Source organism: Erinaceus europaeus, chromosome 4 (genome assembly GCF_950295315.1).
Source record: "Erinaceus europaeus chromosome 4, mEriEur2.1, whole genome shotgun sequence".
In the NCBI taxonomy this organism is placed as follows: domain Eukaryota; kingdom Metazoa; phylum Chordata; class Mammalia; order Eulipotyphla; family Erinaceidae; genus Erinaceus; species Erinaceus europaeus.
The window spans coordinates 178,090-203,493 of record NC_080165.1 but is presented as its reverse complement, the minus strand read 5'-3'; positions in this window follow the sequence as shown (position 1 = coordinate 203,493).

Genomic DNA, 25,404 nt, shown 5'->3' with positions numbered 1-25,404 from the left:
TTTTTGGCTTTTTATGTTAACTATTTTCAGCCACCAGGTTCCAGATGCTATCATGATGCCAACCAGACTTTCCTGGACAGATGACCCCACCAATGTGTCCTGGAGCTCCACTTCCCCAGAGACCCACCCTATTAGGGAAAGAGAGAAGCAGGCTTGGAGAATGGATCAACCAGTCAACTCCCATGTTCAGTGGGGAAGCAATTACAGAAGCCAGACCTTCCATCCTCTGCAACCCACAATGACCCTGGGTCCATACTCCCAAAGGGATAAAGAATAAGAAAGCTATCAGGGAAGGGGATGGGATACAAAGTTCTGGTGGTGGGAATTGTGTGGAGTTGTACACCTCTTATTCTATAGTTTTTGTCAGTGTTTCCTTTTTATAAATAAAAAATTTAAAAAATAAACTACCACTGTTGACATGGAAGGATAAGAAGTTACTGTCATTAAAAGAGGATGACTAACTACTAGCACATTTATGTCAACCATCTGAGAAGACTTCCTGAATGCATCAACAGGAATGAAACATCAGGAAGCTGAGCTGTGTTCAGATCAGGGTGATGATGAAGCTGAGAATTAAAACTAAAACTTTGAGGCTTCAGGCAGGTGAATCTCCATGATCGTTATGTTGTCTCCCCAACCCAACACTGGTAAGAATTTAATGGAGAAGAATGTCCTAGGAGTAGTTGAGGAATTGGAAGAAGATAAACTGAGAAATACTGTTTTGTTTCTGTTAGTACAGCCTATGACTCTTCACCTTATTTTGATTCTGTAACTGGTGTACCCTTGCAAAATGTGAATTAAATAGCATAGCACTGGGTTAAACTGGAAAAGTCACTACAGATCTGATGCTTTCTGCCCAGTTTGACTCATGAGAACAGGTAACTGTGGAAGATAGATATTTGAGGACTCATTAATGACACTAACTGGTATAAATCAATGTTGTAAAGCTACAACAGAAAAGGAAAAAGCAGAACCGACCTGGTCTCTGAAGATGATGGTGACAGTAACTGATCAAGAGGGGGCAACTAGGTGAGGGTGACCTTTTATATCTGGAGGAGGGGGACTGCACTGCACATATATCACAAGTCAAAAGTCAGCATCTGTACACTAAAAATTTGTATACTCAGGAGTGAAAAAGATAGTAACTGGGTGTGCTACCACTTGGCCCCCCAAGTAAATCTTTTTTAGTGCCACCTGCCCATAAATATTTACTATTTTGAGTCTCAATTCTTCTTAAATAATTTAAGTATCTCAACTTCTAGAGATCAGGAATTGCTATCCATATTGTTCACTAATCCATTGCCACATTTAACACAGCAGGGGCTTAGAAAAGGTTTATTGAATAAACAATGCATCTCTAATAACAGAGGGCCTTTTTTGTAACTGTAGACTTGGGTTTAACTCAAGAATTTGAAGGACTTTTCTCCTCTTTAATATCTAGTTATGATTTTAGAACCAGAGAGATTTCTTACTGCTTCACAGGAAAAAAAAATCCTGTAACTTTGGTTTTAAACAGAAATCTAGGGCCAGAGAGATAGTTCAAAAGGTAGAATGACTGCACTTTCATACATGACCCAGAATCAAGCCCCAGCATCACATGGAATGTGTTGTGACAGCTCTCTCCATCTCTGACTAAAATGTGGCTCAGTCTAGTGAAAGTGTTCATCTATGAAGCCCTAGGTCTATTAAGACAGAAGTCTGTTTCTTTGATGATCTGATCATGAAAGTCTGGAGCTAAGTTCTAATTATCATAAAAAGTAATGGCTTCATGTAATCTTTATAGTATCAGAAAATATGGCTTCAAATAAAAACACACAAATTCTAAAGGGGTGGCAGGAGAATGCTGGTGGAACTGATAAAATTTAATGGTTCATATGAGAGTTCGGGTGGATACCTAAGCACCACTAGACACTGGTGCTCAGGTGCTGTCTTAGTATTATTGTCTCTATCCATGTTTCAATTCCCTTTACAGGTTTTGTTCTCAAACAAGCTCTTCTCACATGGCCAGGAAAACAACTTTCAGTAATTCCAGGTAGATAGACTACTAGTATAGTAACTCAAGCAAAAAGACATAGCCTCTTTCCCATAGTTCTAACCAGAGGACCATTGTCTTTGATTCAGTTTACATATGCAAACAATTACTATGATCAAAGATATGTGCTATTCTCCATTTGCACACCTAGATGGTGTTTCCACCACTGAAAACGAAGTCAACCTCATCTGAAGCTCAAATAAAGAGAAGGGTCATTCTCCAAAGGAGCCTCAAGATGCTAATTACAGGAGAAAGGGAAGTGATTGTCAGGTAGACAAAGGAAAGGTCAAGTACAGAGTGTTAAGAGTAACTTGTATCATGGTCAAACATGTAGCACCAGGGTAAAGTACTGGTTTCACAAGCATAAGGTCCTTAGTTCCTGGTACTGCATCTGGCAGTCATGTTCTGATGCCTCCCTTCTCTCTCCTCCTCTCTTCCCCCTGTCATTAATAAATAAATGTTAAAAGAAAAACAATTTCTGTGGATACTTCTGAAGGTGGGGCTATGGAGCAGCAGCAGCTGTGTTTCTCTCCTCTCCTCTCGTGGGTCAACTAGGAATACCAAAGGAGATCATCAGAGACCACAACAAGACAGGACGAGAATGATTTCAGTAACTCACCATATCACCAGTTGAGAGCAAATACATATGAATCTCCATTGCTACTGCCTTCAGAAGCTGGAGCAGCAGGGGTTAGGTCTTGTGCTGAAAGTGGGGGACAGAGAACTAACCAGGAAACTCAGGAGAAGATATATACCTCAGTGGCCTAGCAGTGGGTCTGTGAGAGTCTCTTTGTATAACCACTGAATTCTCTCTGCCCCACTCTGCTTTATCTCTTGGTCAGGAGTGAGGGATTAAGCTAAGAAGCATACATATAGTTTAAAAGCCATCAGGCTCCCATAGCCTACAGGGAATAAAAAGAACAAAAAAGGCTTTTAAGCCACTGTGCTCCAATTTAGGGATTACAATAATATTAAAACAACTGTCAATTTCCACAATTGTGGACCCTTTAAGAACCTAACTTAGACACAAGTCAATCCAGGCAAAAGTGATCAGTAATTCTAAAAGTACTGAGAGAGGGACCTCACAACATGCTATATAGAATGGTTAAGCCAACAAGAAGAAATATTGGAGAAATGAACTAGGACAAGAGTCCAGCTAAAAGCCCCCTAAAGGTTGAAGCACAAAATAATGAGGTCAACATCCAAACACTAGTTAGGGAAATAATCACAGGAGTGAGTAAAGAGTTTGAAAGAATTGTCATCAGAAATGAAGAAACAACAAATGAGACTCTGGAAGAAAAAAATAATTATCTCAAGGTTATTAAGAGAGCTGAAATCTGAAATAGCTGAGCTAATAACATAACTAGCTAAACAAGTGAAAACATTATCAGAACAGGGTAACAAAATAGATGGAACTCCAGAAAACAGCAGAGAAGAGAGAGAATAGAATAAATGAGGCAGAAGACATAATTAGCAAGATTGAGGACAAATTAGAGACAACTAAAAAAAGAAGTAAGAGATCTTAAAAAGAGGTTAAGAGATAATGAAAACAACAACAGAGATCTATTGGATGGCTGCAAAATAAATAATATATGAATTATTGGCTTACCAGAGGAAGAAAGGGGTTGGGGGAAGAAAGCATTCTTCAGGACATAATAGCAGAGAACTTCTCTAGTCTCCAAAACATCAGACATAAAGGTTCAAGAAGCCCAGAGGGTCCCGAACAGAATTAACTCAGACTTAAAGACACCAAGACATCATATGTAGAAATAGAAAGGAATAAGGATAAAGAAAGGAACCTGAAGGCTGCAAGAGAAAAACAAAAATTTACGTACAGAGGAAAAACCCATAAGATTAGTAGCAGACTTCTCCACACAAACACTAAAGGCCAGAAGAGAATTGCAAGACATGTAGCTAGTGCTCAATGAGAAAGGCTTTCAACCAAGACTGCTGTATCCTCCTAGACTGTCATTCAGACTAGGTGGAGGCATAAAAAAGTTCTCAGACAAGCAACAGTTGAAAGAATCAACTATTTTCAAGCCTGCCCTGAAAGAAGTTCCAAAAGGTCTCTTATAAACACTCAGATCACCATAAATATGTCATGTATCAGAAAACTAAATATCTACATGAATGGCAGTAAAATCTCTTCAATTTTTGATATCAGTAAATGTCATTGGCCTGAATTCACCTATTAAAAGGCACAGTGTAGGAAGATGGATCAGAAAACACAATCCAACAATATGCTGTCTACAGGAAACTGACCTAACTCAACAAGACAAACACACACTCAAAGTGAAAGGATGTAAAATTATCTTACAAGCCAATCACCCACAAAAAGGGGCAGTAACAGCTATTCTCATATCTGACACGATAGACTTTAAAATAAATAAGATTAAAAAAGATAGGGATGCACATTACTTAATGCTCAGAGGAGCAGTCAATCAAGAGTATTCAAAAATTATTAACATCTATGCACCCAAAGAGAAACCATATAAACATCTACTGAAAGAGCCATAGCAATATATTAACAGCAAGATAGTAATAGTAGGAGACTTCAACATTCCACTCTCTCAACTGGACTGATCACCCAGGAAGAAAATCAATAAAGAAATGAGGGAACTAAATGAGGAGATAAACTAGAACTACTGAACATTCTAAGAGTCATTCACCCCAAGAAATTGGAATACACATTCTACTCAAGTCCACATGGGTCATTCTCAAGGATCGACCATATGTTAGGCCACAAAGACAGAATCAGAAAATTCAAGAATTGAAAGCATCCCAAGCATCTTCTCAGACCACAGTGGAATTAAACTAATACTTATCAACAAAAGATTAGTAATAGTCCCAAAATGTGGAAGCTCAACAGCACACTACTTAAAAACTACTGGGTCAAAGAGGAAATAAAGGAAGAAATCAAAATGTTTCAAGAGTTCAGTGAAAATGAAGAAATAAACTATCAAAATATTTGGGACACAGCTAAGGCAGTACTGACAGGGAAGTTCATAGCCGTACAAGCACACATTAGAAAACCAGAAAAGCACAAATAAACAACCTGATTGCACATTTTAAAGACCTAGAAGGGTGGAGGGTAGATAACATGATGGTTATTGCAAACAGACTCTCATGCCTGGGGCTTTGGAGTCTCAGGTTCTATCCCCTTCACCACCATAAGCCAGAGCTAAACAGTGCTCTGGTCAAAAAAAAAAAAAAAAAAAAAAAAAAAGCATACCTAGAAGAAGAAGAGCAAAATAACCCTAAAGCAACCAGAACGACAGAAATAACTAAATTTAGGGCAGAAATAAATAACATTGAAAATAAGAAAACCATACAAAAGATCAACAAAAGTAAATGTTGGTTCTTCAAAAGAGTGAACAAAATCGACAAATCATTAGCCAGAATCACAAAACAAAAAATGGAGAAGACCCAAATAAATCACATTGTAAATGAAAGAGGAGATATCACAATGGACAACACAGAAATTCAACATATCATGTGAGGCTTCTGTGAACAACTATATGCTACCAAGCTAAAGAACCAGGAAGAAACGGATGATTTCCTAGATACCCATGACCTTCCAAAATTAAATAAAGAGGAACTAGATAATGTGAACAAGCCTATAACAGCTAATGAAATTGAAATAGTTATCAAAAACCTTCCCAAAAACAAAAGTACTGGACCAGATGGTTTTACAAATGAATTCTATAAAACCTTCAAGGAAGAGTTAACATCTCTACTTTTAGAAGTCTTTCAGAAGATTGAAGACACCGTAATACTCCCTTCTAGCTTTTATGAAGACAACATCACTTTGATACCAAAAGCAGACAGGGACACAACCAAAAAAGAGAACTACAGACCAATATCTCTGATGAACATACATGCTAAAATATTGAAGAAAATTCTAGCCAATTGGACACAGCAGTTTATTAAAAAGATTGTTCATCATGACCAAGTGGGGTTTATCCCAGGCATGCAAGGTTGGTTTAATATACATAAATCAGCATGATCCACCACATCAATCAAAAACCATATGGTCGTATCAATAGATGCAGAGAAAGCCTTTGACAAAATACAACATCCCTTTATGATAAAAAAAAAAAAACCTACAAAAAATGGGAATAGATGAAAAATTCCTGAAGATAGTGGAGTCTATATAAAGCAAACCTACAGCCAACATTATATTCAATGGTGAAAAATTAGAAGCATGTCCCCTCAGATCAGGTACTAGACAGGGCTGCCCATTATCACCATTATTATTCAACATAGTGTTGGAAGTTCTTGCCATAGCAATCAGGCAGGAGCAAGGAATTAAAGGGATATAGATTGGAAGAAAAGAAGTCAAACTCTCCCTATTTGCAGATGACATGTTAGTATACATAGAAAAACCCAAGGAATCCAGCAAGAAGCTTTTGGAAATTATCAGGCAATACAGTAAGGTATCAGGCTACAAAATTAACATTCAAAAGTCAGTGGCATTCATCTATGCAAACACTAAGTTAGAAGAAGTTGAAATCCAGAAATCAATTCCTTTTACTGTAGCAACAAAAACAATGAAATATCTAGGAATAAACCTAACCAAAGAAGTGAAAGACTTGTATACTGAAAATTATGAGTCACTACTCAAGGAAATTGAAAAAAGACACAAAGAAGTGGAAAGATATTCCGTGTTCATGGGTTGGAAGAATTAAGATCATCAAAATGAATATACTACCTATAGCTATATACAAATTTAATGCTATCCCCATCAAGATCCCAACCACATTTTTAGGAGAACAGAGAAAATGCTACAAATGTTTATCAGAAACCAGAAAAATCCTATAATTGCCAAAAAGAGGAGAACAGAACTGGAGGCATCATGCTCCCACATCTCAAATTGTATTATAGTGACACTGTCATCAAAACTGCTTGGTACTGGAACATGAATAGACACACTGACCAGGGGAATAGAATTGAGAGCCTAGAAGTAAGCCCCCACACCTATGCACATCTAAACTTTGACAAAGGTGTTCACGCTATTAAATGGGGAAAGCAGAGTCTCTTCAACAAATGGTGTTGAAAAGATTGGATTGAAACATGCAGAAGAATGAGACTGAACCACTATATTTCACCAAATAACAAAAGGAAATTCCACGTGGATCAAGGACTTGGATGTTAGGCCAGAAACTATCAGATACTTAGAGGAAAATATTGGCAGAGCTCTTTTCCACGTACATTTTAAAGACATCTTCAATGAAATGAATCCAATTACAAAGAAGACTAAGACAAGCATAAACCTATGGGACTACATAAAATTAAAAAGCATCTGTACAGTAAAAGAAACCACTACCCAAACCAAGAGACCCCTCACAGAATGGGAGATTTTCACATGCCATACATTAGACAAGTGGCTAATAACCAAAATATATAAAAAGCTTGCCAAACTCAACAAGAAAACAAATAACCCCATCCAAAAGTGGGGGGAGGACATGGACAGAATATTCACCACAGAAGAGATCCAAAAGGCCAAGAAACACATGAAAAAATGCTCCAGGTCCTTGATTGTCAGAGAAATGCAAATAAAGATAACAGTGAGATACCACTTCATTCCAAAGAGAATGTCATACACCAGAAAAGGTAACAGCAGCAAATGCTGGAGAGGTTGTGGGGTCAAAGGAACCCTCCTGCACTGCTGATGGGAATGTAAATTGGTCCAACCTTTGTGGAGAACAGTCTGGAGAACTTTCAGAAGGCTAGAAGTGGACCTACCCTATGATCCTGCAGTTCCTCTCCTGGGGATATATCCTAAGAAATCAAACACACCCATACAAAAAGATCTGTATACATATATCTTCTTAGCAGCACAATTTGTAATAGCCAAAACCTGGAAGTAACCCAGGTGTCCAACAACAGATAAGTGGCTGAGCAAGTTGTGGTATATATGCAATGGAATACTACTCAGCTATTAAAAACAGTGACTTCACCGTTTTCAGCCGATCTTGGATGGACCTTGAAAAATTCATGTTAAGTGAAATAAGTCAGAAACAGAAGGATGAATATGGGATGATCTCACTCTCAAGCAAAAATTGAAAAACAAGTTCAGAAGAGAAAGCACAAGTAGAACCTGAACTGGAATTGGTGTATTGCACCAAAGTAAAAGACTCTGGGGTGAGTGCGGCGGGGTGGAAGATACAGTTCCAAAAAGGATGACAGAGGACCTAGTGGGGGTTGTATTGTTATATGGAAAACTGGGAAATGTCATGCATGTACAAACTATTATATTTATTGTAGAGTGTAAAACATTAATTCCCTAGTAAAGAAATTTTAAAAACGTCCAGTTTAAACACTGAAAAAAAAGATATATAATTTTAAAGAAGAATCACTTGTTAACGAGGTAAAAGACAACTATTGGATAGTTTTATTCATATGTGCAATGTGAAGAACTGATATACTTGAACTTAGCAAACAAAACAGAAGGTAGGAAACTGTTCCTAAGACTTGTAAGAACTATGGTTGTTATCTTTGGGAGGTGGGAGGGTGGAGGGTACAGAACTTTGGTAAAGGATGTGGTGTGGAACTATATACATTGTAATCTTACCAGAGACACACCCTACTAGGGAAAGAGAGAGGCAGACTGGGGGTATGGACCGACCAGTCAACGCCCATGTTCGGCGGGGAAGCAATTACAGAAGCCAGACCTTCTACCTTCTGCAACCCTCAACAACCCTGGGTCCATGCTCCCAGAGGAATAGAGAATGGGAAAGCTACCATGGGAGGGGGTGGGTTATGGGGATTGGGTGTTGGGAATTGTGTGGAGTTGTACCCCTCCTACCTTATGCTTTTGTTCACTAATCCTTTCTTAAATAAAAAATTTAAAAAAATATTCTAATTCACTGTTAATCACAAATTAAAAAAAGGGAAAAAAATAAGCAGGCACTGGGGAAATGCCAGGAATTGAATAAACACACACACAATCACTTGTATCTACCAAAAATACTAAAGACAAAGTGGCTAATAGACATTTTTTTCAGAAGAATGCACATATTATATGTATTCAGATCTTCAGTTAACAGGCTGTCTATAAAAATTGTCTACTGTGCTTCCTCAAGGTTCAACCTATAGCAGATCTCAGGTGAACACTCTAATACACATTTCTGGGGGAAAAAAAAAGCTTTTAGTTAGCAAGTGTTAAAATGTCAGCCCTCTATATCCTTCACCAATTGGATAGATCAATTAAGAAAAGTAGTAGACAAGTGTGGAAAGAAAATTTGAATAATATGTCCCCGGGCAAGTCAGGAGTAATTCAGGTGGGGCAGTGTGCCTTCAGGGACTTTGAGGAGTAGGGGAGGGTAGTTGAGAGTAGTGAGTACTCTACAACTAAATGAAAGAAGAATGGCTGATTTGGGAGCCTTCAGGGTTTTTATTTGAACCGTAAAAAAAAAAAAAAAATCTTCATAGTACACAACAGTATGCCCAGGAAACTCACCTCTCTACAGCTCTATGCTAATAGGGAAAGACAGAAACAGGCTGGGGGTATGGATCCATCTGCAACATTCAAGTTCAGCTGAGAAGCAACTACAGAAGTTAGATGTTCCACCTTCTATATCCCATAAAGAATTTCAGTCCAAGGGAGCTGGGTGGTGGTGCACTGGGTTAAGCACACATAGTACGAAGCACAAGGATCCTGGTTGTTAACCCCCAGTTCCCCAACTTCAGGGGGGTCACTTCACAAGCAGTGAAATGGGTCTGCCAGTGTCTTTCTCTCCCCCTCTGTCTTCTCCCTCTCCTCTCAATTTCTCTGTCCTATACAAAAAAAATCGAAAAAAGAGCCACAGGCACCTAACCCCAGTGATAAACCTGGAGGCAAAAAGGAGGAGGCAGAGAAGAAGAAAAAGAAGATAAAGAAGAAGAAAGACCAGGTGCACCTGATTGAGTGCACATGTTACAGTGCTCAAGGACCTAAGTTTGAGCCCCTAGTCCCCACCTGCAGAGGGAAAGCTTTGCAAGTGGTGAAGCAGAGCTGCAGGTGTCTCTCTTTCTCTTTCCCTATCTCTCCTACCCTTTCGATTTCTGGCTGTCTCTATACAATAAATAAAGATAACACATTTAAAAAAAGAGGAAGAAGAGGAAGAGGAAGAAGAACTATTTTAATCCATACTCCCAGAGGTATAAAGAATAGGAGGGAAGCTTCTGATGGAGGGGATGGGACACAAAACTCTGGTGGTAGGAACTGTAATCCTATTATCTTACAATATTGTTAATCATTATTAAATCGCTAATAAAAATCTGCATAACTAAGATGTGGTTTTGAAGACTGCTTAGTACCCATGTGTCCACACAGCTTTAATCAGAAAAACACTAAGAACTGTGTTTCTGCACCCTGGAAGGGAATCACAGCTAAAGCACAAGACTATTACAGCTAAAGCAAACAAACAAGAGGTTTTAGTTCAGTCCAGAGTGAGGCTTGGATTCCCTCTCATCAAAAATACACTAAAAAAAGAATTTTGTACATATAAGAAAATTTGACTTTTTCTTTTTCATTTAAGCTAGAAGTTGTTGCAAGATGGAAAGCAAAAAGCAGCATTTATTTCAAACTTGTATGCACTGTTTTACGTATCAAGAATTATTTCATCTTGAACCCTTTGTCTTAACATGTTTATAATGGAACATGTTGTCAGTTTCAAGCATTCTGATACTTACCAGAAACTCAAAAACTTAGTGTAATAAGGATGAACCAAATATCAGAGTGACAACAGGAAAATAGCTCAACTGGTAGAGCTTAGGAGTTGCAAATCCAGTGCTTCCAGTTCAAGGCTCAATATCACATATACTGAGGTGCTACTCTGGCTTCTGTCTCCTTCATTTGGCACATCCCCTTCTCCATCAAATCAATGACCCCCAGATTTGATCCACTAGAGCTGATCCTAGTGGAAAGAAAAAAATCTGACTATGTTAATGCTAAGAAAATGCTGACCTCAATGAGATATTAACAAAGTAACATAGGAATGTAAACATAAAATAATTATACACAATGAAAAGTCATGCTTCCTTTATATAAATAAAAATTTATAAAAGAAAATGCTAAAAAAAGTCATTCTTGAAGGAGCCAGTGCCATACTCAGTAGAGTACACACATTACCGTTTGCAAAGACCCGGGATTCAAACCCCTGGTTTCCACCTACAAGGGAACGCTTCATGAACAATAAAGCAATACTGTAGGTCTCTCTTCCTCTCTCTCTCTCTCTTCCTCTCTCTCCACTCAATTCCTCTGTCTTTATCCAAATTAAATATATATATACATGTATATATATATTTACAAATATATATTTAAATAATTCGTGAAAGAGGACTAAAACTGAGGCAAAAAATAAAGGAACTAATTAAGTTAAAATACCAGACATCAAAGATTAAATGTCCATATGTGTGGGGATTTATTTCTGGGCTTTCAATTCTGTTCCACTGGTCTGTGTGCCTATTTTTATTCCAGTACCATGCTGTTTTGATGATGATGGCTTTATAATATAGTTTAAAGTCTGGGAGTGTGATGCCTCCATTTATGTTTCTTTTCCTCAAGATGGTTTTGGCAATTCTAGGTGTTTTCAGGTTCCAGATAAAAGGGAAACTAAAAGCAGGACCTGACTAAATTGAAAGTAGGGCACCAAAGTAAAAACCCTTTGGTGAGGGGTAGACATGCAGCTTCCTGGGTCAGTGGGGGGTGGGAGTGGGTGGGAGGGATGGGTCACAGTCTGTTGGTGGTGGGAATGGTGTTTATGTACACTCCTAGTGAAGTGTAGTCATATAAATCACTAGATAATAATATGAGAGAGGGAAAACTAATTGTATGTCTCGAAGTTCTTAAAACACAGACTGAGTCTTTTTAATATATAGGATATGTATTTGATGTGTGGACTCTCTCAGAAGCCTAGACCAAGTAGATCAGAAGCAACCTGTTGGTTGCACAGCCATATACAAGATACTGGGTACTGTACAGCAAACCCTAACAAAAGGACTTTTCAAAGTTAACCCAATTAACAAATAATGTGATGATAACATTAACTATCCATTGTCTTTTTGAACCCTAAGACAGCAGGAACCTCACATCTCCACTATAGAGCCTCTACTTGCCCCAGTCCTTGAACCTTTGGATAGGGCCCACTTTCCCGTATGCCTCTCCCAATCCATATCAAATAATATTGCATCTGCCAATCGCAACGTAAGCAACACGAGTGCCACCTCAACATGCTTCACCTCAGACTGTGTCCAGAGACTTCAGGTGTGGAATGACAACCCTTCAGCTTCATTACTCGGGTGAGACCTTTCCTTACATAGTATTCTCTAATTACATCTCAGGTGGTTCACTTTCTAACAAAGACCCAAAACCTAGATATACACCAGTTTCTGTGAGAGAGAGCATATGTTCACATGTATCCATAAACTACTGCAAAATATATACCTGAAAGCAGAAGTACACTAGAGTTTGCAGTGAGTACCCCCCCAACACTTCCTCTCCACTATTCCAACCTTTGGGTCCATGATTGCTCAACAATTTGTTTGGCTTTGTATGTTAACTCTCTTTTCAGTCACCAGGTTCCAGATGCCATCAGGATGCTGGCCAGGCTTCCCTGGACTGAAGACCCCACCAATGTGTCCTGGAGCTCTGCTTCCCCAGAAACCCACCCTACTAGGGAAAGAGAGAGGCAGGCTGGGAGTATGGACCGACCAGTCAACGTCCATGTTCAGCGGGGAAGCAGTTACAGAAGCCAGACCTTCCACCTTCTGCATCCCACAACGACCCTGGGTCCATGCTCCCAGAGGGATAGAGAATGGGAAAGCTATCAGGGGAGGGGATGGGATATGGAGATTGGGTGGTGGGAATTGTGTGGAGTTGTACCCCTCCTACCCTATGGATTTGTTAATTTATCCTCTCTTAAATAAAAAAAAATACCAGACATCATAAATTTTATGCTTTAAATTAACTTTTTTAAAAAAGCACAATAGTGAAAAATATATTATAATCCTGAGTTTTGCAGTGCAAATGCTAGGGAAAACAAACACACTGAATAAACTAATAGCCTCTTGTTAATAATTTGTAACGTTGTCAATAACAGCACACACTTACAAGAGCACTGTGCGCATAGCTAGGAACAGCAAATCAGCAGTGCGCTGGTGCTATGGGTGAACCACTTGACTCTCCAGCATCAGGCCCTGAGTGTAAGCCCTGGTGTCACACGTATTACAGTCACACTCTGGCTCTTCTGTCATAAATAAATAAATGATAAAAAGAAAAAAAAAAACCAACTTTAAGCTTCCATGACAGCAAAGAGATTATATAATCATTAATGTTATTCCTTGCTACATTTGTGGAATGTAGAATGCTATATGTCACAAAACAAACATTCAGTAAGTTTTTTTTCACTTAAAGAATAACATGTAATTATTCCATCCAATTATTTAAGGTGAAAATTTGGCGTAACATTTGGATATCTAACATGAAACCAGTTAATCCAATACTTACAAATCGATAATCAAATATACTTAGTGTCTACCATCATACATTGGAATATGTAATGTGGGAAAGACAATATTCCTATCCAGTATATTTCACATACTATAGATTTAGATAATCATCAAGATTACATCTGAATAAATTGGAAAACAAGAGAACTTTATAGGGGTTTCCCCTAGGAGCAGATTCTGGGCAATAATTCAGTGTATCCAACTATGACACCATCTCTAGAGACAAAAACCTGGGTCCACCTGCATAGTAGCTGTCAGGCTCAGGCAAAAACTGGTAAAGTCATGGGCCTATTGGAATATACCTAAAATAGACCTACTACCTTTTTCCAAATTGGAGACCCTAAATCTTCATCTGCAGTATTCTTGCTTTTAGGTTCATGGTTAGCCAACAATTTTTTTTTCTGCTTTATATCTTAACTCTTTTTCAGCCACCAGGTTTCAGATGCTACCATGATGCCATCAGACTTCTCTGGGCAGATGACCCCACCAGTGTGTCTTGGAGCCCTACCTCCCCAGAGGCCTGCCTCACTAGAAAAAGAGAGACAGGCTGGGAGTATGGATCTACCTGACAATGCCTATGTTCAGCAGGGAAGCAAATACAGAAGGCCAGACCTTCCACCTTCTGCATAATGACCTTGGGTCCATACTCATAATGACCTTGGGTCCATACTCCCAGAAGGATAAAGAATAAAAGAAGCTATCAGAGGAGGAGATGGGATACAGAGCTCTGGTGGTGTGAATTGTGTGGAATTGTGCCCCTCTCATCTTTGTCAATAGTACTATTTTATAAATAATTTTTAAAAGGATTCAGTGTATATGGCTCATACAGTGACCTGGTAAGAAAATGGGAATGCAGTACAGTAGAAGGCAGATGATAGTGGAATTTTGGTGTCCATTATCTCAGTAGTTGCCACGAGGAGACTCCAAAACTGTTTGAGACTCCAAAGCCTGGGTGTACACTTCCCAACACCATAAGCTGTTGGGTAGTTGCCATCTCCCCCTGGCTTCTGCTTAACCATATGCCTATATAGGGATTTTACTGATCCAAAGCTTTGGTCTATTTACATAAATCACTTTTACATAAAGCACTCCAGGGCATTGGTGGTTCTATGATAGGATTCTCTCCTGCTCCACCCCCTCCTTGTCACACACTGATCCCTTCTTTGTCACACTCTGATTTTCACCAGTCACTTTTCTCTCCACCCTCTCTATATCACATCCTGTTTCCACCCTACTTGGAGAGTATAAAAACAGCTGCTCTTCTGATTAAAGACACTTGGAAATTGCTTTACGGCTCCGAGAGTTCCAGAGTGTATCTCCTGCAGAAGTTGGTGCAGCACGAGTTCCTGATCCCTCTCCCACAGAGCAGCCTAGATCAGCTCCAGTTGAGTTCTCTCCAACCCAGAGAGCACTAGCTCGGGAAGAAGTACCCTCAGGCTATCCCGGCAATAAGCCATTGAGATAAAATAAAGTAACTGAGGGACTTTAATGCCCACAGACTGTCCAGTCCTGTCCAAGCATCTGCACAAAATTTGTCACTCCAAGATTAGCCCTCCAACAAAATTACAGCTTCTGGTCCTTGGAAGTCAAGCTGGCATGAATGAAAATTATAAGAGAATCAAGCTAATGGCCAAAGAGACAGCTCAGCCAGTGAGAGCATCCACTTAGAAGTCCTGTGCCAGAGGTGAGCAGTGCTCTAATCTACTCTTTCTCCCTCCTTTCTCTCGCTATATGTAAATTTTTTAAGAATCTGAGTCAATATGAGTCATTCATGGCATTCGTCACACCAAGCAAGTAACAATGATTTATATATAAGTAAGAAAAGAACTTAACAGTAAAAATATATGGTATGAAAATAAAATACACATGTAACTTTAGTGCCTGGTTAAATAGCCTTTATACACACTGGGGTGCAGAGGCTCTGCTGCCAGTGTTCAGCATGTCACCATGGCTTGCCAAGGAGGGATTACGCAGGAGTAGACATGCCAAACCACCACACACACCACAGCAACTCATCTCTACAAAGTCTTGACTATGTTTTAGGTTTATGCTTAACAAAGTACCTTTGATACAGAACTTTTCCTTTTGTAAGAAATAGTAGCTTACTCTGTCTTTCACAATATGATACTGAGAATAAAATAACAGACTAAATCCTAATGATTTATTCTAATATAAACAGCTATACAGGTAATTAAAAATCAAAAGTAAAAAATTCTTGAAATGCAATTTTTACTCTCTATATTATAAACCTCCCATATTCTACCTCAAGATCTAGTGATATATTACATTAAATTTTTAATCCAAATTTCACAATTTATTAAAGTCCTAGCTAAATTCTGTTGCTTTCAGAAATTGCTTGTATACAGATTCAATATGTTTCAATTGGAAGTGAGTTATCAATTCTGCTATCTATTTTTTATGTTAAACCAGAAACACAGGAAATAATGTACTCTATGTTTTCCAAAGTGGATCAATTTGAGGTTTATTAAAGTTGATAATGAACCCTCTAGGAAAAAGAGGAAATCAATTATAAGTAGAAAAGTTAACAGAAGCAATATTGTATGGAATTGAAACCAAAGATTATTCCATTTTTGTTAGTTTAATAAATACTGTATGTCAATGCACATATGCTACTGTCTTTCTCTTAATTAAGATGGTTTATATTGATTAATAAACTCCTGAATTGCCTGAATATATGAGAAATTGTGAGACTTACTCTCATTTAGATTTATTAAGAATTATTTAACTTAATAAAAGAATGAAATTTCCCTTTAGGCTGTAAATTGTATTCTTTTTGGATCAGGATAAAGACATATTAACCAATTCCAAATCACAGAAACTGAAAGTATTTACCACAAAAAATTAAATATAAAAGTGTAATGTCTTAGCATACACTGAATGATAGTATTTGCTATTTTTCATCCTTCCCAAATTATGTATTTACTATTTTCATCCTTCCTAAATTATTTAGAGTCTTGTAATATAATAGAGCTATCATGCCTGAGGCTCCAAGGTCCAGGTTCAATCCCTTGAACCTCCATAAGACAGCTGAGCAAAGCCCTGATAAAAAGAAAGGAGGGGTGGGCCATAGTGCAGGAGTTAAGCGCACATGGTACAAAGCTCAAGGACCTGTGTAAGAATCGCAGTTCCAGCTCCCTGCTCCCCACCTGCAGGGGGGTCGCTTCACAGGCAGTGAGGTAGGTCTGCAGGTGTCTTTCTCTCCTCCCTGTCTTTCTCTCCTCTCTTGATTTCTCTCTGTCCTATCCAAAAGCAATGATAGCAACAACGACAATAATAACAACAATGATAAACAACAAGGGCAACAAAAAGGGAAAAATAGCCTTCTGGAGCAGTACATTCATAGTGAAGGCACCGAACCCCAGCAATAACCCTGGAGGGAAAGAAAAAGAGAGAGAGAGAAAGAAAGAAAAAATATTTTCTTATTCTGCTCAAATTTTAACTTTAAACCTTTTTCCTAGAAATGAAAGCATTTCAGCAAGCCATCTAAGTATAATTGAACTTAAATCAGTAGTATTCAAATGAGAAAGGGACTGCTACTAGAAAATTCAGGAGACAAGGTAGAGGCACAACCAGTAGGACACGTTACCATGAACAAGGATCCCCAGCTAAGGAGCCAAAATATTGCTGAAGGTGTCTCCCTTTTTCTTATCCTTTCTCTCTCCCCTTGCCACTTCTCTCCCTCTTCATTTCTCTCCATCTCAAAAAGAGAAAACTAAAAATAAATGAATAGAACAACAAAAGGTCACTGCGAGTGGTAGAGTCACTGTGCAGGGACCAGGCCTCAGAAATAACCCTAGTAGTGAAAAAAAGAGAAAGAAAGGGCCATGGAGACAGCGTAATAGTTATGCAGAAAGACTTTTAAGCCTGAGAAATGAAAGGTTCCAGATTCAATCCACTGCACCAACATAAGCCAGAGCTGAGCAGCAGTACTCTGGGGGAAAAAAGAAAGGAAAAAAGGGGATGGGAGGTCAGGAGCAGAGACGGGAGGGGAGGGGAGAGAATGGAAGGGGAACAGATTAAAAAAAGAAAAGAAAACAAGGAAGGAAGGAAATTCATAACAATTCAATCCTTTGTACAAATTTTCTCAAATTATTAAAAAATATCTACAAATATTCCTGAGAAGGTTCATATAAAAAAATCTGATAGTATTCAACTTTAAGGGGCCCCAATATATTCAAAAGCAATTTGATCATTTGCTAACTTAATAGAAACCTAGAACTTGATTGTCTAGCAACTAGAACTAGTAGTGGAATTTAGCTCAATCATAACCTAGTTTTTAAAATTTTCAGGCCAATAGGCTTCTTTTTTTAACCAGAGCACTGTTCAGCTGTGGCTTATGGTGGTGCAGGGGACTGAACCTGGGACTTTGGAGCCTCAGGCATGATAGTCTGTTTGCATAACCATAATGCTGTCTACCTTCCACCCAGCAAATAGGCCTTGATGACACTAAACCCTCCAGAGCCCATTGAATAGACATGTTTTCTCATGGTTGACAGACTTGTTCAGATAGTTCCTTGCATCTTTACTAATACCCTTTAATGGAAGGTTCCTGCTTAATTTTTCTGCATCTAGCCCCTTTAGCAGGACCACTAAAAAGTGTATTTATTTAGTTCCTATAGTCACTAGTGGTTTTGGCAATCAAGAATCAAAAGCATCATCATCATCTGAATTTACTGACTCCCTCCGTCAGGTTTCAACCAGGCTCCCAGAGGCTTCAGAGCTGTCTTCACTCTCCTTCTCCTCTCCACTTCTCTCTCTGTCTCTATATGAAAAAATCAGGTTGGAGAGGCAAAGGCTTGAGGATAACAAGCAGTAAAATAAAATGAGTTTACTCAACATACAAAATCAAAGATGACTTTGCAAAGTCCAGGGTCCAAGTTCAAGCCAACTCCCACCACACTGGTCTCTTTCACTGTCTATAAACTAATAACCAGTCGATGATTAAAGCTACCATCAAGGAGTCCTCAACAAGATAACTTCATTTTCCTTACTATGATTAATCTTCAGGTTTAATCAAAATAAATGTATCACAAATCAGAACAGAATCACCAGCATCAACAATAAGAAAATAAACCTAGGACTGGGCGGTTGTGCACCTGGTGGAGCACACGTTACAATGTGCAAGGACCTGGGTTTGAGCCACTCCCCAGTCTCTACTTGTAGGGGGAAAGCTTCACAAGTGGTGAAGCAGTGCTGCATATCTCTCTCTCTTTATCTATCTATCTCTCCCTTCCTCTCAATTTCTAGCTGTATCTATCCAATAAATATAATTCTTTTAAAGAAGAAAATGATATGAAAAACTGAGGAATGTTACACATGTACAAACTACTGTATTTTACAGTTGACTATATACTATTATTCCCCCAGTAAAGAAAAAACAGAAAAAGAAAATAAGCCTAAGACTAAAACTATATCAGTAATATTGGTTCTTCAGAATAAATCATTAAAATCATCTATTAAAATATCTTTCTTGCCTGTAGGTTATCTGAGTTTTCTCAGGTCCCACCAGTCTGTGAAATAGAAGCCAAAGTTGCTTTATTCACATCTGAAACCTTCTAGATGAGAATTTTTGGGAAAAATACTTACTAACAATTAGGTTGCAGTTAACTCAGTAATGGCAACATGGTTAGTCAACAATTAAATATCAAACATCAGAGTTCTTCATCTAAAAATAGAAACTAAAGTTACTAGTTTAGAGGCCCCAAAGATGGTACAGTAACTAGAACTTTTAATCAATATTGTCACTAGTAAAAGTAAAATACATTTTAAAATGTACATCTATAAATACACATATTACTTTCAAATAATATACCTTGTAGAAAAGCCATTTTTTCTACATATATGTAAGGAGTCCTGAAATTCTCACATATTATCTGTGCGAAATTAATTCCATATAACAGTAGCAAAAGAAACAGAAATTCAATAAAACTGAAACATTACTGAGATGTAAAAAACAATAATGTTATACTATATGCAAGAAAAAATGTAATAAAGTTAAGAAAAATTTGTATTATCTTTATTTATTGAGTAGGGACAGACAGAAATGAAGAGGGAAAGGGGTGATAGAGAGGAAGAGACAGAAACAGCTGTAGCACTGATTCACCACTCATGAAGTTTCCCCCTCCAGGGGGCACTGCTTTTTTTATTTTTTATTTATAAAAAGGAAACATTGAAAAAACCATAGGATAAGAGGGGTACAGCTTTGCACAATTCCCATCACCAGACCTCAGTATACCAAAAAAAATTTCACATCACATGTGTCAGAGTGACCTCTATATACTAAAAAAAAACATTAGCATAATGTGCCAAAGTGATGCGCTCTCTCTCTCTCCCTCTCTCTCATACATATTTTTTTAAATCTCATTATAGGCTTGGTAATCTACACTAAAAATGTCTTCAGATAGGATACTCGGTAAAGGAATAGTTTTAATTGTACCTCCTGGATGTCTTCTAGTGTTTCTTTAAATATCTGAGCACTACATTACTGTTTTCTCATACTTACCACATGCGATGAAACAAGTGAATATTGAGGCTCAAATTAAAGCACTATTTAGGGATGACTTTCCATTTAGACTATTGCCTCGAACTTTCTAATTACCTCTGGGCATAATTGAAAGACCCTGTTACTTTTCCTGTACCATGTGTTAAAAGTTTAAGTGTGTTACATAATTGAATTGATTCACAATTTTTAGAAGATTAACTAGCAGCCCAACAGAAATTTAACAGAACTTTTCATTAATACCTTAAGCCTGATAGTACCAGTTTCCATCTCAGAGCATTCTGAATTCCCAGAGATGGCTTCTCAGCACACAGCTCCTATTTACTTAATGGAGCTTTGCACCACTGGGAGCAGCTCTGTGGGAGCTCAGAGCTAAATGTACAATGGGCTGCCAGGAGTAAGGAGCAAAGCAGGCAAAGTAGGCCCTCCCAGCCTTGCAGGTTTCAAGCACTGTGCATCTCTTACTCTGACTGCAACTTGAGCAGAGTGGAGGGGGTTGTTGTTGAAATAATGACTACTAGATGGCATCCATTTTAGTGGAAAGTTTTAATTTGTGATTCCCTGAGGCTGTGTGAAATGCAACACCCTTATTTATTCCCCTAAATAAAGCCAAATTGCTTCTGAATTTCTTTGCAGAAAGAATATCTTAAGAAAACCAAGAACATTTACATCAATATTTGCTAAAATGCTGGCTATTTCATTAGCACCACAATAATGTCTTACTAATTAATTTTAGCAGCCAAACAACTAAATGGGTTAAAAAGTAGTATTTGAAAAGAAGAGGAACTAGACTTTACCCTTGAAAAGTACATAAGTATCCTAAAAATTAATTCTTTCTAAAAAATATTTGGTCACTTATTTTATGAGACACCGAGAGAGAGTACATTGTTCAACTTCGGCATATATGATGCATCTGATCAAGCCTGGGTCTGCATGGATGCAAATCCTGTCCCCCAGCCACTTCCCTTGCTGCATAGAAATTAGCTCTAAGACTGGAGAGAGCTAGGATGATGAAATAATAATGACAGCAAAGTATTTCAAATATGACATCTCCTTGGTAATTGGCATGCTATTAATAAATCAGTTAGTTCCTCATTAAATCGTTTCTCTCTGATACTATAAAAATACGTTGTTAGCCCAGACTGTGTATATGAAATCAGTAGCATTCATTTACTTAAAACTGTACATCATGGTTTAAAGAAAATTGTTGTGTGAATTTAGGGGGGTTTCTGAATTCATAGGAGAGTGAACACAGCACTTAATGTCCCTGGCCTAAAGAACTAGCAACTAAAAAGGCAGGGGTGGGGAGGAGGTAGGGGAAAAAAAATAAACCAAGTAGGTAACACATAAATAATGTAGTATCAGATTAATGTAACTGAGGACAGTTCTTCCTGCTATTGAAAGTGGAACATTCCAGGAATCAGGCGGTAGCACAGTGGGTTAAGCACAGGTGGCACAAAGCACAAGGACCAGCATAAGGATCCTGGTTCCAGCCCCCGGCTCCCTACCTTCAGGGGAGTTGCTTCACAGGTGGTGAAGCAGGTCTACAGGTGTCTATCTTTCTCTCCCTTCTCTTCCCTTCCAATCTCCATTTCTCTCTGTCCTATCCAACAACAACAACATCAATCATAACTACACCAATAAAACAACAAGGGCAACAAAAGGGAATAAATAATAAATTAAAAAATAAAAAAAAGAAAATGGAACATTCCTACTTGGTGTGATTTGATGTTGCTTCCTTTAGTTTTAGTTTATCTTTTGTTGTTGTTGTTGGTTGGGTATTTGGTAAGGTGAAGTCGGTGGAAATACTATTACTACTGATTTTAATGGAATTTTAATTTTCAGATCCCCTCAAAATCCTACCAAATCATCTCAAATAAGGACATTTTGCTTTTGAATGGGGGAAGAGAGTCTGGAGTAGAAAATGAAGGCTTGGGGAGCTAATATTACTTCTAGGGCAGTGATTGAGCTGAGGCCTAAATGATAAGATAGGTATATCTGTGAGGAATTTGGGTAATTTCAAATCCACATTGGGAGCAATTTGTCTGTAGGCCAGCACCATGTAGTAGAAGAAATCTAACACAAAATATCAGGGCTTCTCCTATTAGTTGTGTGCTCTAGGGAAAGAATGAAAATGGGGACTCACATACATTATGTCAAAATTTAAGTTCTAACTAAAGTTCACAGTAAAAGAAAATATATTGTATCTATGTATGCTGATAATATTACCTTCACCAGACTGTGTGTTATGAGCAAAGCTAATTTCAATTTTTTTAATTTTTTATTAGTGATTCAGTGATGATTAAGAGAATTGTAAGATAACATCAGCACAATTCTACATAGATCACACCACCAGAGTTCCATATCCATCCCCTCCATTAGAAACAGCCCTATTCTTTATCCTGCTGGAAGTATAGACCAAAACTTTTATGGGGTGCAGAAAGTGAGAGTTCTGGCTTCTGTAATTGCTTCTCTGTTGGACATGGATGTTGGCAGGTGGATCCATACCCCTAGCCTGTTTCTACCTTTCACTAGTGGGGTTGGGTATAGAGAGATGAGAATTTGGGACACACTAGTGAAGTTGTCTGCCCAGGGAAGTCAGGATGGAATCATAGTAACATCTGCATCTTGGTGGTTGAAAAGTGGTAAGATAAAAGCAGGAAAAATTATTTAATAAATGGGAACCCAAAGGTTCCCATTGAACCCAAATGAAACTAAGTGTCTTCAGGTGGAAGCTAGGAAGTCTATCTTAGCTATGTTCCTAGGAGTCCATGACTAGTCATTTTTGCCTGAGCCTGATAACAGACAGGTAGACTAAATGTATAATCTGGGAAGATTGTGTCAAGAGTTGAGAACAAGGGGTTCAGGCGGTAGCACAGTGGGTTAAGCGCACATGGCATTAAGTGCAAGGACCAGCATAAGGATCCCAGTTCAAGCCCTTGCTCCCCACTTGTAGGGGTATCACTTCACAGGCACTTCACCTCCTCTGTCTTCCCCCCTCCTCTATCCATTTCTCTCTGTCCTATCCAACAGTGACAACATCAATAACAACAATGACTACAACAACAATAAAACAAAAACAAAAAAGGCAATAGAAAAAAAAAAAAGGAAAAAAATAGACAATAGGACCAGAAAGCTGGATTAGGGCATAGTAGCTTCCAAATATGAGGAAATTATATAAATACCATGAACTGTTTATCATATCAATCTGACCCAGGGCCCACATTTTATTTATTTATTTATTATTTATATTATTGAATAGAGACAGAGAGAAATTAAGAGGGGAGAAGGAGAGGGGGGAAAAGTTGTGGTCCAGGAGATGGTGCAGTAGATAAAGTATTGGACTCTCAAGCATAAGGTCTGAGTTGAATCCCTGGCAGCACGAGAACCAGAATGATGTCTGGTTCCTGGTTCTCTCCACCTCCTCCTCCTTCCTTTCTCATCAATAAATAAAAATATTTTAAGAGAGAGAGAGATGAAAGATACAGAGAAACACCTGCAGTCCTGCTTCACTATTTTTGAAGCTTTCCTCCTGCAGGTGGGGACCCAGAGCTTGAACTCAGGTCCTTGTGCATTGTAATGTGTGCTTAACCAGGCGTGCCATTCGTTGCCTAGCCCCAGGCCCATTTATATTAATATTTAGCACTGGAGTTGTGTAACCTCCAAGTCTTTGCCAGTCTGAATTTTCAGAGTCCATGGTTACAGCTGAGGACATTCTGGGCTGCACTCATTTCATGACCAGTTTTCCTCAAGTGCCTGAGTAGGCTGATCCAGCCTTGCCCTTCAGAGAGTGGGGCAGTCCCCACCATTGCTACTCTACAGCGAGGACAAGGTCCTGGAGAGGCCCACAGGAGGGCTTATGATGATGTTCATGATGGAAGTGACCAGTGATGATGGAGAGAGGATCTATTAAGATCGTCATATCTTTGTTGGAATCCAGAGATTCCCTGACTAAAGCCCCAGATGTTGGGATGGCCCGTTATTGACCAAAAAAAAAAAAAAAAAAAAGCCATAATTAAAGTGAACCAATTTCTTGCCCTTACCCAGATTTGTAGACTTTTATCTGACAAATTTAATCTTTCTCCCAGTTAAATAATTGAATGTCAGTTATTGTATACAAATCACTATTGGTTTTATGATCGGGCCTCAAGCTAGGGAGGGAATAGACCTAGGATTTAAGGTGAATCTAAGTTAACCTTAAGCTTTACTACATTTAACTTATTTGATGATTATAATAAAGGTCGTCATAAGGGAAATAAATTATATATAAATATATATATATCCCCAGTATATCTCTTGGTCAAAAAAATTTCAAATTTATTATTTTTTTAATCCAGAGCACTGGTTCAGCTCTGGTTTATGGTAGGACAGGAACTGAACCTGTGACTTTTTTGTTGTCTCCAGGGTTATTTCTGGGGCTTGGTGCCTTCATTATGAATCCACTGCTCATGCATATACAATTACATACAATCCCCACCACCACAGTTCCATATGCCTTCCTTTTCATTGGAAGCTTCCTACTCTTTATCCCTCTGGGAGTATGGACCAAAGATCTTTATAATGTGTAGAAGGTGGGAGTTCTGGCTTCTGTAATTATTTCTATGCTGGACATGGGTGTTGACAGGTGGATCCATACCCCTCAGCCTGTTTCTATCTTTCCCTAGTAGGGCAGGGCTCTGGGGAGGTGGGTTTCCAGAACACATTGGTGTGGTCATTTGCCCAGGAAAGTCAGGTAGGCAGAATAGACAGTTTTCTAAAGAGATGCATATGGCCCAAAGACATATGAAAATGGTCCACTTGAAGGGAGCCAGATTAAATGCACATGTTACAAAGTACAAGGACCAGCACAAGGATTCAGGTTCTTCGAGCTCCAGGCCCTCCAACTGCAGGGAGGTCACTTGACAAGCAGCGAAGCAGGTCTGCAGGTGTCTTTCTCTCCCCCTCTGTCTTCCACTCTTCTCTCCATTTCTCTCTGAACTATCCAATAATAATGACAACTATAACAACAACAACAAGGACAACAAATGGGAAAATACAGCCTCTACGAGCAGTGGATTCATGGTGCAGGCACCAACCCCAGCAATAACCCTGGAGACAAAAAAAAAGATGAAGAAATAATACATTGTGTCAAAATACAGCCTTGACATTCAATAATAAAAATCCCAGATTTCTCTGTTTATAACAAGAGATGCAAACGAACTTTTTATAAGCAAAGCATGTGGTGAAGAAATACATGCCTTGACTTCACTACCTACTACTGAAGGCGCTGAGGCCTTTGTAAATAAACTAAATTCATAGCAACAAAAAGCCTAAATAAATAAGGATACAATTGTATTACTGGTCATTCCTATCAGGAACA